Here is a 13,578-nt window from a genome sequence, read left to right on the forward strand (position 1 = left end):
GATTAGATAGCAGTTCGCGTAGTTCTGCGAATTTGGTTCGAGATGTGACGTTAGGTTACACATTAGCACCATTCACAGTTTTGCTCAGCATTAGTTTTATCTGGAGACCATCTGTGATTTATAAATGACCTCCACACATCAGTATTTCTTGTCAAGCATTCGCAAGGGATGATTTTACTCAAATTTTGACATATTTCCGGAATGTGATGGCAAGGCTTTGCGTACAGTTTGCATAGCCTATAGTTGTATGGTGTTTCATGATATATGACCATACCTGTCAGCATTTGAGACCAGTGATCCCGATCCGGACATACGCATAGTACTATTTTTTTTTACTCACATAAGATTGCTGCGCCATTCCTATCGGATCCAATACTGAAGGCACTGCTTTTTAATTTTAGTCATTCCACAAATCCAGTATCAATCTTTGCCTTGTTCACAAAGGAATCCTTGGAGAAATGAAATGAGCAAAAGCTCCACGTTTTCCCACATGAGCTGGAACATCTTTAAAAATAAACTTTATCCCCGCAGTCCTAATATCAGAATCCGAAGGAAGTAGAAAAGAAGTCGTTGATATTTTTCTGTGCAGGCGGTGTTCAACCTATACGTTGCACTACATGTTATGTTATTAATGCATGTATATACACTTGTGTATAATTTGCATATGCATGTAAACTTCATGCACACATACTGTACATCTATAGACACTAACATGCATAAACTGTACATTTATAAACATTTGCATATACATATAAACTTCCTGCATGCACATCTTTAAATTCTCTCCTTTACATATAAACTTGTTCCATGCATACACGCATGCAAAACACTCGCATGTACATATAAACATGATCCATTCGTATACATCTTCAAATTACTCACACAAACATACAAGCTTGATGCATTCAGCGTCACTTATAAAACGTGCATACACACATACTTTACAAGAACGGGCATTTTGTTTGTTCAATTCTGCAAGTGATTCTTATGTGTATGACTTGGTAATGAGGCAACAGTTTTAACATCTGTGAGTACGGTTTTTAAACTGGGGGGACAAATTACAAAACTGTAGCTACAGATTTTCAGATCTTTTTTTTCTCAGACAGTTGACCTTGCGGACTCTGCACTTTAATGAGTTGGCTGACACGTTTTTAGTTTTTTTAATAGGGATCAATTTCAAAATCGTTGTCACATTGCTTTCCGGTTATGGACACTGAAATGCCTTCCGTTTAAACTGAGAAGTTCACACACATACACATAAGAATGCGCGCATGTTTTTTAAGTGACGCTTTATGCATCGAGTTTGTATGTTTGTGTGAATGATTAATAGGTGTATACGCATGGATCATGTTTGTATGTGTATGCAAATGTTTATAGATGTTTATGCACGTACAGAGTTTTTATGCATACCCAGATGTCTATAGGTGTATGTGTGCATGAAATTTATGTGCATATGTAAGTTATAGTATGTTAGTATGCACATGTATTTGCTTGAACATCCGATTAAATAACTATATGCGAATCATTTATATATGTGTATGCACGTCTTTTATATATTCATAAGCAAATTTTGATTTCAACACTATACAGCAACTCATAGTTTTCTCCCAATAGCGTGACGGTATGATTGAAGAGCGTTCATGTTTAAGTGCTAAAAGGTGATAATAAATGGGTGGGTTAACACATCACATTGGTCTGAATTCGGTCTAAGGGTCATCGATGAATTGTTGTTGTAGGCATGTAATCCGCCTGTAATGCTGTAGGACGTTGAGTGGGTCTGGGCGTTTACAGTCAGTGACTCAATTTCCTGCTGATTTAATGGTCCCACTGACTCTCAGACAACATCCATCATGATTGATAGTATTGCTCAGTTGGTCAGGTAGATTCTTGTGGCCTTTGCCATGATGACTGAATTTCCTGTCATACTAAACAACTGATAAGCCATTTTCCTGCTCGGATGTAAGCCAGACATTTCTTTAATTTCAAACCCAAAGTCAAACATTGTAATGCTATGTGTAACCAAGCATTTGACACAAGGCCTGAAAACATTTTCTGTTTCAAATGTTTGTATATGATAATACATATAAAAAGTGTTTGGATCATATTCAGATTTTTCCCCCAGATGAAAGATTAAACATTGTCTGTTTTGTGAACACTTCTGCTCCTCCTCAGCTGAAACATTGCAGCTCTTTAGTCTGTGTAAACACACTCTCGAATTGATTCTTCTTACTGGTGAACACCCCTACAGACTAAAGCTCTCAAAGTGGTACTGTAAGCACTGACCGCACTGGTGATTTAATAACAATCTCAGAAATGGTAAATGTGTTTACAAATATGGGTTTCTTAATGTTTTCCAAAGTGTTAGGAAATTGTGTGTCACTGCCCTCTATTTACATCCAACCTCTATGTAGTGCCCTAAAGTATTGCTTCAAAACTTAAACGTCCTTCTGTTTTTCTCTCTTTTCATAGTGGCTCTTAGAATCACAAAAAATACATGCATGGCAAATTCTTACCTTCCCAGTATTTAGAAACCTCTCAGCAATGACAAGTGCTCTATTATTAAGAGGGATAGTTTACACAAAAAGAAAATGTGTCAGCATGTATCTACCGCCACAACGTTCAAACCTGTATTTGACCATTGTGACACACAAAAGAAGATCTTTTGAGAAATGTTTGTTCTGTGTTCAAACAATGGAAGTCAATGGAGCCACAGTGTTGTTTAATTACCAACGTTCTTCAAAATATCTTCTTTTGTGTTCTGGAGAAGAAAGTAATACAGGTTTGGAAGGACATAAGTAGACTTACAAACTGTCTGTTCTGCACATTGAGCCGTTTTGTGGTTTCATAAGTCAAATTATACTGTATGGACTATAATGTTCTTTTTGAGCCTTCACAGCTGTGGTCACTATGATTGTTCTACTAAAAAGCTGCATTTATTAATTAATTATTCCGTCTTTTGTGTTCTACAAATAAATGACAGCAAATGGATTTGGAACAACAGGAGGATGAGTAAAAAATGGCAGTATTTTTATTAATGGGTGAACTGCTGTGTTAAAGTATTAGAAAACATTGGTCATTTTCTCCAGCCCTTAGTTTCTTTTGTTCTGCCGTTTATAGACGTGGTGACAAATGTTGTGATCTTTCCAGTCATTGACTCCATGTTTCCATTTGTGTGCAAGCTTTTCAGGGTTTTCTAGTATGGAGAGAAATTTGAGAGACATTTGTGAAACCTGGGAAAGTTTTGCTGCAGAGTTGTTTTAGTTTACGAATTAACTGTGCTTTCATTAAGTCCATGGCTTCTGACAAGAATGTGATGTTTAAATTATTGGATATTTTAGATGGTTTGATACAGAGACAGGATCTGAATGAGCCAATCACACATCACACGTGTTTTTGCACACGTTCCAGCCAGCAGGTCATCCGTGAGAATGCTGGGAAGTTGTAGGATGCTAAATACTGTAGATTAAATGATTGGCACATCTTTGACCCCCTGTTGTTGCAGTGTACAGCCATTATTAGGCATGCATAGAAACAAACTTTGTCTTCTTGTCATTCATAACTTGTCAATACCGACCACAAGAGTTAACAGTTACTGTCTTCTTAAAGTCTTTTGTAACCTGTTACATACAGTAGTACAGGTAAATGCAACTTCTTGTTGTATGTTATTTCAACTTTGTGTGTTCCGTTTACCCTTGTAATACAGATCCTAGGGCCAGCTGTGTTTTTTCTTTATTTGAAGTTTAAGGTTAAGATTTGAGCAGGGGGCAGCTGGTCCCGGATCATTGCAAAAGAGGGAGTTCAAGTTAAGAAAGTAGCGGCATTGTTACCCTGGACGTTATGCCAGTGCTGGATGTCTAAATGGGTTTTATTGAAAAGGAAATCTGTCAGAGCCTGATAAAGGAGAATGGGCTCCTGGACATGAAGAATGGGTCAGAGAGTTCATTCTGAAAGAACTGCCTTTTCATCACTGCATGACTCATTCTTTGTGCGTGTGTGCGTGAATATACTTTTTAAATCTCCAAGTATGTATATACAGATTATTTACTGTGTGTGCTTGCCATTGTTTGGGTTATTAAAGTGCGAAGGACCACATTTGTAGGAATTTAACAATGTGTACTCTTGTAGATTGTCCCAGCACTAAATAAAGGAAAATATAGACGTTGTGTGTGTGTGAGAGCGATTTAGAAAGAGGCGCACACTGCGATTGTGTTTGTGCGAGCGAGTATTCTGGCTCACTGAGGTATAGTGCCCTCTTACCTCACCACTCAGGCATCCCTGTGTGGAGCAGAGCAGTGTGTGAACAGCAAGAGAGGGAGTCTCACAGTGAGGGTATTCATATACTTCTAGCATTGACAAAAGAGAGAGAGGGAGGAGGGAACGAGAGTGAGAAAGAGGCACGGGTGGTCAAACTGAGATTCTGAAGGCTTAAACATGAAACATTCATATCACTGTTATGAATGACTAATATGAAATGTAGGAGGGAATTAAGCCTGCTTTGGTTTTATGGAGGCACGATTATCCACCTATCCCAGCATCCTACTTTGTAACTTGTAGGGTGTTGGGATCCGTACAGTAGTAACTCTCTGAAGTTTACGTTTACGCCCCTCTTCTTTGTTGACAAATGCCTTACCTTCTTCTTTATTGTTGTTCTCTATTCTCCTCCCTCATTCTCTCAACCACCGCTTGCCCCCCAGCCATCTATCCGAACTGACCAATCCTGCTCCCCTCGGACACCGGTTAGCACCCGTCCTTCTCCCCACCCTTTTCCATCATTCAGAGCGGGGTTACAGGAATCCTAGAGCTCCAGATGCGGCACCTTAACAGGGCCCTCTCCTTCATATCGGGTGGCCCGGTTCACCGTGTCCTCAGACAACCCGAGTGAGCACAGGAAAGGGGCCTCATTCTGGGGAGGCCCACCGCAGCTTGGGCTCTACAGTTCCACCACTTTCTCCAGAATATAATTAAGGGGCTCTGATGGTAACACGGACGTATAGAGAAATGATGAGACAGGTTTTTGGGATTGTCTTAAGTTTGAATCGCTACTGTCTGCAGTTTTACATTCATTTCATTTTTTTAGTTATGAAATGAAAATTGGTCTTATAATGATTCATTCAGTATGTGCATGTTGTTGCAAATAAATGTAATAATGTTAACCAATTACAAATACAGTTTACTATTTACAAATAGGTATAATAAATAGGTTTCTTATTTTTTTTAACCACCAGTTTTAACAACCCAGTCAATACCTGATTGATTTGGTAGTTACTTCATCATGGTCTGATATATTGCATCAGCAAATCCTACTAAACACAGAGACCTTGCAGTGTGTATGTGTTGAGATGGACGTGTTTGAAGGAATTGGAGACGAGCGTAAAAGTGCCCGATTGGTGAATCAATATCTTACCAGACCGGCACTCACATGATCAGTTCGCTTCTCTTTGATTTGAAGAGGAATTAAAAAATGCGACGTTAGCTCAATTGACCCTTCGCAAAACCCCGCCCCACTACGTTCCTGTTGCTATGTCTGACAAGCTTTCGGTATCAGCCATGTGCTTTCAGTGTAAATTTGTGCACTCCCTGGGGAAATAGTGAAGAATTTCTTTAAAAATGTCACGCTGATTTTATACAGAAAGGTCTGAAATATGCATTCGAGGGATACATTCAGGATTTTCGATAATGTAACCATAATTATACCTATAGCCTATTAGTACTTTCTTTGTGAAACCGAAAGTAAAGATTTAAGTTAAGTTCTAAAAAGAATAACAGTCCATCGGTGTCTTAATATTTATGTGTGTTAAATACAACAAATACAGTACAGCCGTTGCTTTACGACTTGCAAATGTCACTGCAAATTCTGCTCTCTGAAGGCTCATACTTCTTATTTGTGAGTAATATATCAATAAGTATTATATTCTGCATTTAAACACCACTTCCCGAACGCTTCCGTATGTAATTCGTACATTTATGATTCCAACAATATCATGTCTCGTATCTGTATTGGTGTGGTTGTGATGTGAACTCCGCTATATTGTCCTTCATTTTTCAAAGTTATAACTTAGTTATCGTGTATCGGTATAGTGTGGACGTCCGTAAAAGCTAGTCAGTCACAGTGTCACATAATATCGGCATTATAGTTGGTCAGAACATGCAATATATGTAATATATCAATAGGTATTATATTACCCATTAAAACACCACTTCCTGAACGCTTCAGTCTGTAATTCGTACATTAATGATTTAAACAATATCAAGTCTTTTTTCTGTATTGGTATAGTTGTGATGTGAACTGCGCTATTGTCCTTCATTTAGAATGATTTTTAAACGTTATAACTTAGTTATCATGTATCATTATAGTGTGGACGTCCATTAATGCTGGTTATATATCTCTCTGTGTACTATTATACTAATACATTTAAAAAAAAAATCATATTAATCACCCAGCTACACTACAGCAGGTTCGTTGGACTGGTTTGTTTGCCGGACAAAATGGCGGTCAGTCACAGGTACACATAATATCACGTTATGGATGGTCAGATCGCTTGTCAATCAAATGGCTTGCGAAGGGTCAATTTAATGTCCTGTGCAACGCCTCAAGCGTGTTTTGAACCCAATGCAATGTTTTGAAAGCAATGCAATGTCTCCCTGTGCGGATGCGTTGATGCTGCTTTGCGTTTGTGACTCAGCAAATTGAAAAATCCAACATATTCCAAACTTCCCAATTAGTAAAGTATTATGATAGGCCCATTTTTTAGGAGTGTGTGTACGGCATGTCGGTCTGTGCTATGTGAGATGGTGCTCAGTATTCTGACCACACTGCAGACAGTCTCAGCAACATAATGGGAGGTTGACTGTTGGGGGCAGAGAGAGGGTGCAGTGAATGAGGGCTGGAGGAGGGAGGGGAAGGGGTAACGGACGTGGCGGTGCTCCAGAATCAATTGGCGGTGTAATGAGATGGCACGATGCCAGGTAACCATGGCGCTGCCTCCACCACTCTTCTCCGGAGTAAATTAAAGAGGAAAAGAGCGAGAGCGTAGAGAGAAAGTGAGTTTGTTTCTAGGAGTGACATCGAGATAGAAGGATGAGACGAAGACAGACAAAGAGAAAGAGAGGAGACATGAGGCATTATAACAGAAGAAAAGGAATGAAATTGTAAGCAAAAAGGAAAAAACTGAACTTGAGTAGATACGAAAGAGAGAGAGAGGCACTTACCTCAGACAATGAGCATTCCTAAACTCTTTTTTTCTTCAGTCAGAGCCGAACTCAAGCCTCTGCTCCAAAGCAAGAGGGGAGAAGCGAGGCCAAAGTTTGAGGCCACGGGGGCTTTTATATTATTATTAAAATTTACTGAGACATCTTTTTTATGGCCTCTGGAAAGGAACTGGCATGAGATGAATTAGTAGCTTGTGTCCCCTTGAGCCCAGGCAACCACCTACTCAGCTTTATTTCTCTCTCTTATTCTTTTCTCTTGCCTTTCTTTTTATTTCAATCCAAGCTGGGCTATTTTTTTGCCAAAGCACAGGTTGCATGTACATTCGTTATAATCGTTTGCGTATACTTACGCAGGAGCAAAGTCGGTGCAAAAGATGACACGAGCATAAAATAATGAATAAAAACATGAAGACAGACAGAAATCTGCCAGTAACTATGGCTGTTCTGAAGCTTCAACAGCTTCAGATTCGATTAAGATGTAACAGAAAGGATCCATCTTCAACTAAGACAAATGTATGCTCAATATGCAGCCTTTTTTAAATATTCACACACAACACCACACAACCCCTTCCTACTTTTTCTTTGGCACACGCCATACATCTAACCCCCCCACCAACCCCATTCTGAACTATCCTCTCCATCCTCTCAGCATTCATCTCTTTCTCTGTCAGTGCTGTGCTGATTTTCTGGTTGGATGAGAGGCATCAGTCAGTTTGATTTTACTGAGACAGTATGCATTTCTTCATCAGCTCCTCTCTCTCCTTCAGTTGGGCTGGGATATGTGTTAATACTGTGTCATTGGCAGAGTTGCTCCTCTGATTAGTGAGCATGTGTGATGGTTACTGAAGATGAATTGAAATTAAACCTTGATTAATATCGTAATTAGCCCCCCCACACATTTTCTAGTCCAACCTAACCACTTCTTTAAAAGGCTTTTCTTTGTCTATTTTGTGTGGCTTTATAGCAGGTTGCTTCAGCCCAAATGAAAGGTAGCTACTTATGCCATTGTGGGACGATTTTATTAATGTACAGTATATTGTTTGTCATGACCAACTGGTAGATACAGTAAATATTGTGTAACACAGCGTCCCTGGAGTTTAAAAATGTCAGGAAGGTCATTGAAAACTCCTTTGATACAATTATTGGTCATTTGCAAAAACAGATGGAACATGTTTTTTAGTATATATTCTGAGTAAATCTAACTGTAAGTGATTAAGTAGCAGTAACTCAAAAAACTACAGCTAACAAACACAAATAAAACACAATAAAAACATGGTAACACTAACTTATCTTTTTTTGCAAATAAATCCAAATCATCTTTAAATATATATATATGTGACCCCAGACCACATAACCAGTCTTAAGTAGCAAGGGAACATTTTTAATAAAAGATTAAAAAACATTGTGTAGGTCAAAATCTTCTATTTTTCTTTTATGCCAAAAATCATAAGGATATTAAGTAAAGATCATTGTAAAAAAATTGTAAAAAGAATATTTTTGTTAGTGGATGACCTACCACAATGCCCCTGATTAACAACTTGGTAGGTCATTTTCTCAATATTTCGACCCTCACCCTCAGATTCGTGAGATTTATTGTATCCCAGCCAGATATTGTCATATTCTAGCAAATCATACATCAATATAAAGCTTTTTTATTCAGCTTTCAGATGATGTACAAAGCTTAATTTCGAAAAATTGACCAATAAGACTGTTTTGTTGTCCAGGGTCACACACATATATATATATATATATATATATATATATATATATTAGATTAGATTATTAGTTTCATTGTGTTGTGCTTTGAAAATTAACACCTCACCAAAAAAAAACAGGCATCACTATATGCAAGTGCTAGAAAAAATATAGGTACTTGTACCTTTAAACATGGTATCGGAGCATCCTTAATACACACACACAAGATGATAAGCACTGTGTAAATCTAAGTTTCTTTTTTGCATGGGTTTGTTATGACTCCCAAAATTGTAGATAACTTTTTTATATGTTTTTAAATAAATAGATTGGATAAATTAATTGGATTAACACAGTAAATTAAGTTTAGTTGACTACAAGATATATATACTTAATGTAAAAAATGTTTATTGGCTAGAAATTGCAATCTTTATGCAACATTTTTCAACTCAAATGGACACTCATTAGTAAAACGTTATGGGAATCCTGATCCAGTATTACATTACGCTATATACAGGAAAAGCAGATGTGAAGTGTGGAGAGCTTTGTGAAAGTCATGGTGAGAAGTTTCATGTGCTGCAGTGCTGATCGCAAATTCAGTTAAAACTTCCTCTCGGCTTTTCTTCATGCAATATTGTATTTTCTCTATGACGTACACTGTAAATATTTGTTGGGGTGTTGAATTGAAATGTCATCTCTGCTGTGGGTTTATTTCAGAAGATGTAATAATATGAGGTTAACGGGGTCTAATCTGATCAATGCTGCATCATCTTTGCTGCTGATCGAATCTTTTGTTAGTTACGCAGTATTAGAGCGTATCATTGATATGAAATCTACCTAGCACTCATCGACCAATGATAGGCGAAACGTGTGATGAGATTAGTGGTTAATGACACTACTGTAAGCCACCGCTGGACTGAGACTGTCTTGACTTTCATAAAATAATGGAATTTCTAAATCGCCAGCCATTGTGTCGGATTATGTGGCAATGCATCCTGGGAATGGAACGGGGCGACAACGCAGTGTATCTGAGCGGTAGATTAATAGATCGGACTGGAGTGTGGGTGCTGCAGTAGCACATGAGGAGAATATCAGGCAGAGACAAGAGAGAAACTGAAGAGGAAAGTGTAAAGAAAGAAAAGCAGTGGACATATTTAATATAGGAAGACAATAACGGTAATCTTCAAAAATGTTTAGGTGTATCATAGAGGTTAATATATCAGATTTTTTTTTAGGACACATGATTGTGATGATTAAAGCAGGCATTATAAACCCCTTAAAGAATACTGCAAGCTGTGATGCCTCATAATGTATTTCCATAAATCTCATAGATGCAAAACCAAAGAATGTTTATTTTCTGCAAATTTTGCTATGTACATTATGAGCAAATTTTTATTGGACACTGTGGTCAATGTAATGTATTTAATGGTTTCTTTAAAATTTCCTTAAAGTTTCTTCCTGCCACATTCATGTCAGGTGTTCTGTGGCTTAGCAAAACAGCATAGAACAATAGAAAAAAAAGAAAAAAAGCTTGCGTATTATTGTTTTGCTTTTAGTTGGTGACCCAACAAATGCTCCTTTGCCTGAAACCACTAAAGCAATGCTTTCAGTTTTGTAGAAGTACATATATTAAATTTAGATTGATGCCTTGAAAACTAAACACTTTAGTTGACAGATAAAGATTTATTTATATTCTGTTATTATTATAATGCGTTGGCCCTGTTTTTTTTTTGCTTTTAAATGTTTTTAAATAAACATTTGTTTTTGTTAAGCAAGAGCACTTATTCAATGAAAGCGTAATTAAAATGTAATGTCTTGCATGTGGTTATGTCCAATTAAATGCTATATTTTATTACTTTATTTTATTGTCTCTAATAAATAATTCAAAATTAATTAAAAAATGAATAAATTCACCTTATATTTAAAAACAAATCTAACGGTGAGAGGAACGGAATAGAAAGATGGAAACAGATTGCCGTTTCTAGCAAGAACGAACTACTGCATAAGATTTTTACAGCATCTCTTAAAATAACAGATGCTGCATGTCATTTGCTTGCTAACTGTAGGTCCGTTGAAGAGACACAGGAGGTTTTAATACAAGTGGTGTCATTGCTTATTCTTCTTATGAGCAGATTCCTTATTTTTGTTCTTTATCACTTAATCTGTCTCCTTTCCTTAGCGTGTTTTTGCTGAGTGGGTGTTCTCTTTTGACCTCATAGGATTTGTCTCTTCAGAACCACTGCCAAGAGTCTTTCTTTGATAACCAATAAGACCTTACCGGTATGTCACCATAAACAGACCAGGCCATTGAGCACAACACGACATTGTTCTTCCTATTAAAGCTTATAATGGTCTATGAAGTGATTATAGGCAGTTGCCATTAAGAGTGGTGCTTAGCTTGTCTCAAACCTGCCCTCTTGTTGGGAATTAATGCAGCAGTAAAGCTTAGCTTTATTAAAAGGAGGTTTGCCTCTGGAAAACACAGTGTGGTCTGTTTGTGAGATCGTTAAGAAGGCGTGTTTCAGATAATTTCATTGCATTGATTAGTAAACATGCCTGTGTACTGTTTTTAACAGGTAGAGAGTATTTATAATGTTTCATTTAGATCTTTCATTTTTTTGTATGATGATAATGGTTTGTTAAGAAATGCTTTTTATTTGATGTTTCATTCACGAAAATGATGGTTTAATCTCATGGCCTGAGATTAAACCTTGTGTATTTACTGGTGTATGTAACTAGCAAATATCTGTGGCAGAATACACTGTTAAAGCTGCTGTTCAAAAATACAGTCTTAATATCCTTTACTTAAAGACGGGGAGTTATAAAGAAAATTAACAATAATTATCAATTGTAGATGAATTTTACAAGTAAGTAGAGCAGAGATTTTTAGTTGGATAGATTGCAGTTTTTTTACCTGTTGATATCAGTTGTCTTAGTGGTACATGCAGTATATGGGGTATGCACCTATAGGTCAATGACCAATACGGGTCCCCTTAAATGTTTTATATAAAAAATATAAATAAACAAGAAAAATATTAAATATTAGTTTTGCAAATAATACCAAAACCAGCATGTTACTAATTATACAATATTCAGTCTAATTTTATCATCTTTTGTGTAAGTTGCTACTGCAGTCTGCTTTGTAACTGTTTATAATTACGTTTTACATTTAGTCATTTAGCAGACGCTTTAATCAAAAGCGTCTGTTCTTATATACTATTAGAACAGTATGAGACCAAAATGGTGAATTATAATCCTTCTTTTATTCTTTAAATCAGTGTTTTGCAATTTATATATTTTATATTTGACACTATACATAGCTTTTACATCATTGGGATACATTTATCATCTTTTCTATTCGTTTTAACATTTTGTAATTAAAAAATTATAGTTTTTCTCGTCCTTTGTTTCCCTGTGTTTGGAGCCAACAGTTGTGGACACTGCCCTCTACCCTGAGGCCCTCTTTGTTCACCTTTATGTTGGAAGGCCACTCTTAAAGCTTGGCATGGGTAAGAGGGTGAGTGGGTTGGTGGTTGGAGAAGGGAAGAGCAGGCACAGGGCAAACAAGGGGGCAGACAAGGGGGTTTGGCAGACACCTGAAAGTCAAATCTGCTCATTTAGATTCAAGAGGAGCAGGATGTGGAAGAGACTCCAGAAAGCCCCTTTTTACACCCCTTACCCCCCTACTAAAGCTAATTGTATGACATTATAGTTGTGTGTGAGCAGATGTTAGTCTAATTTATTGACATCAAACCAACACAAATTTTTTATGGTTTTATTTTTGCAAATGCATGTTATGACACGCTCGAATACAGAATTTGTTTCTGAGAGCTTTATTTTTATTTTACAATTTAAATATTCCAATTGTTATTGCTATTGGCAAGTCAAGAAGTGGGGGAACACATATGATGTTGCACCACGTGTTGGCTGCAGAATGTGCAACACTGAAATGATTCCCCGTTTACCATGTTTCAAACCATGGAAGCCATATTGAGATCTCATGAACCATTTCTCATGAAGTAAATCTCCGCAACGTCGAAAGATAAATAAAGATGGTAATGCAGAAAACTATTCAGTGATGGTGAAATTGATGGTAACATCAAACAATCCATGCAAAAGACCAAACAAAATTAGTAAAGGAAATAATGATGAATAATGCAGGTGAAAAGGTTCTTTGTTAAAAAGAGGTAATAGCACTCAAATATGTTTCCCTGTCCGAGGAACGCCAGCCAGACTGTGACCAACTGACACACTGACTCACACATACACACACAGACAGGGAGAGGGAGCGTTGAAGAGACTGTGCCAGTGCCTGGATTAGGCAGCCATGTAAACAAGCAAATAGATATGGAGACCATGACAAGGAGACAGACAGACACAGTCAGAGAGTGAGAGACAGATGGATAGACAGACACAGATACAAAATGCTATTAATTGCATCCGATTAGCATGTCGGGCACAGCACCCCGTCTACAATGGGCAGCGTGTTTGATCAGCGGGCATTACAAAAATATTTTTATGCTGTGTCGTTATGTTGGTCCGAGTGAGTTTTTTTTGGTGACTCCAAAAGAAACGCGCGGGAGAAAATCGAGACAGCGTTGAGACCACTGCCTGTCGAATTTCCAGAATAGGACAGCGAGCGGTGCTCTCTCTCTTTCACTACCTACCGTGCTGCTC

At 37.5% G+C, this 13,578-nt stretch overlaps 1 long non-coding RNA gene across 1 annotated transcript in view; it reads left to right on the forward strand.

The window, feature by feature from the left end:
• Positions 1 to 13,578, forward strand: part of LOC130419246 (uncharacterized) — a 74,447-nt gene that overhangs the window by 18,166 nt on the left and 42,703 nt on the right. The window lies entirely within an intron of this gene.

The sequence above is a fragment of the Triplophysa dalaica genome, chromosome 4, assembly GCF_015846415.1.
Source record: "Triplophysa dalaica isolate WHDGS20190420 chromosome 4, ASM1584641v1, whole genome shotgun sequence".
Lineage (NCBI taxonomy): Eukaryota > Metazoa > Chordata > Actinopteri > Cypriniformes > Nemacheilidae > Triplophysa > Triplophysa dalaica.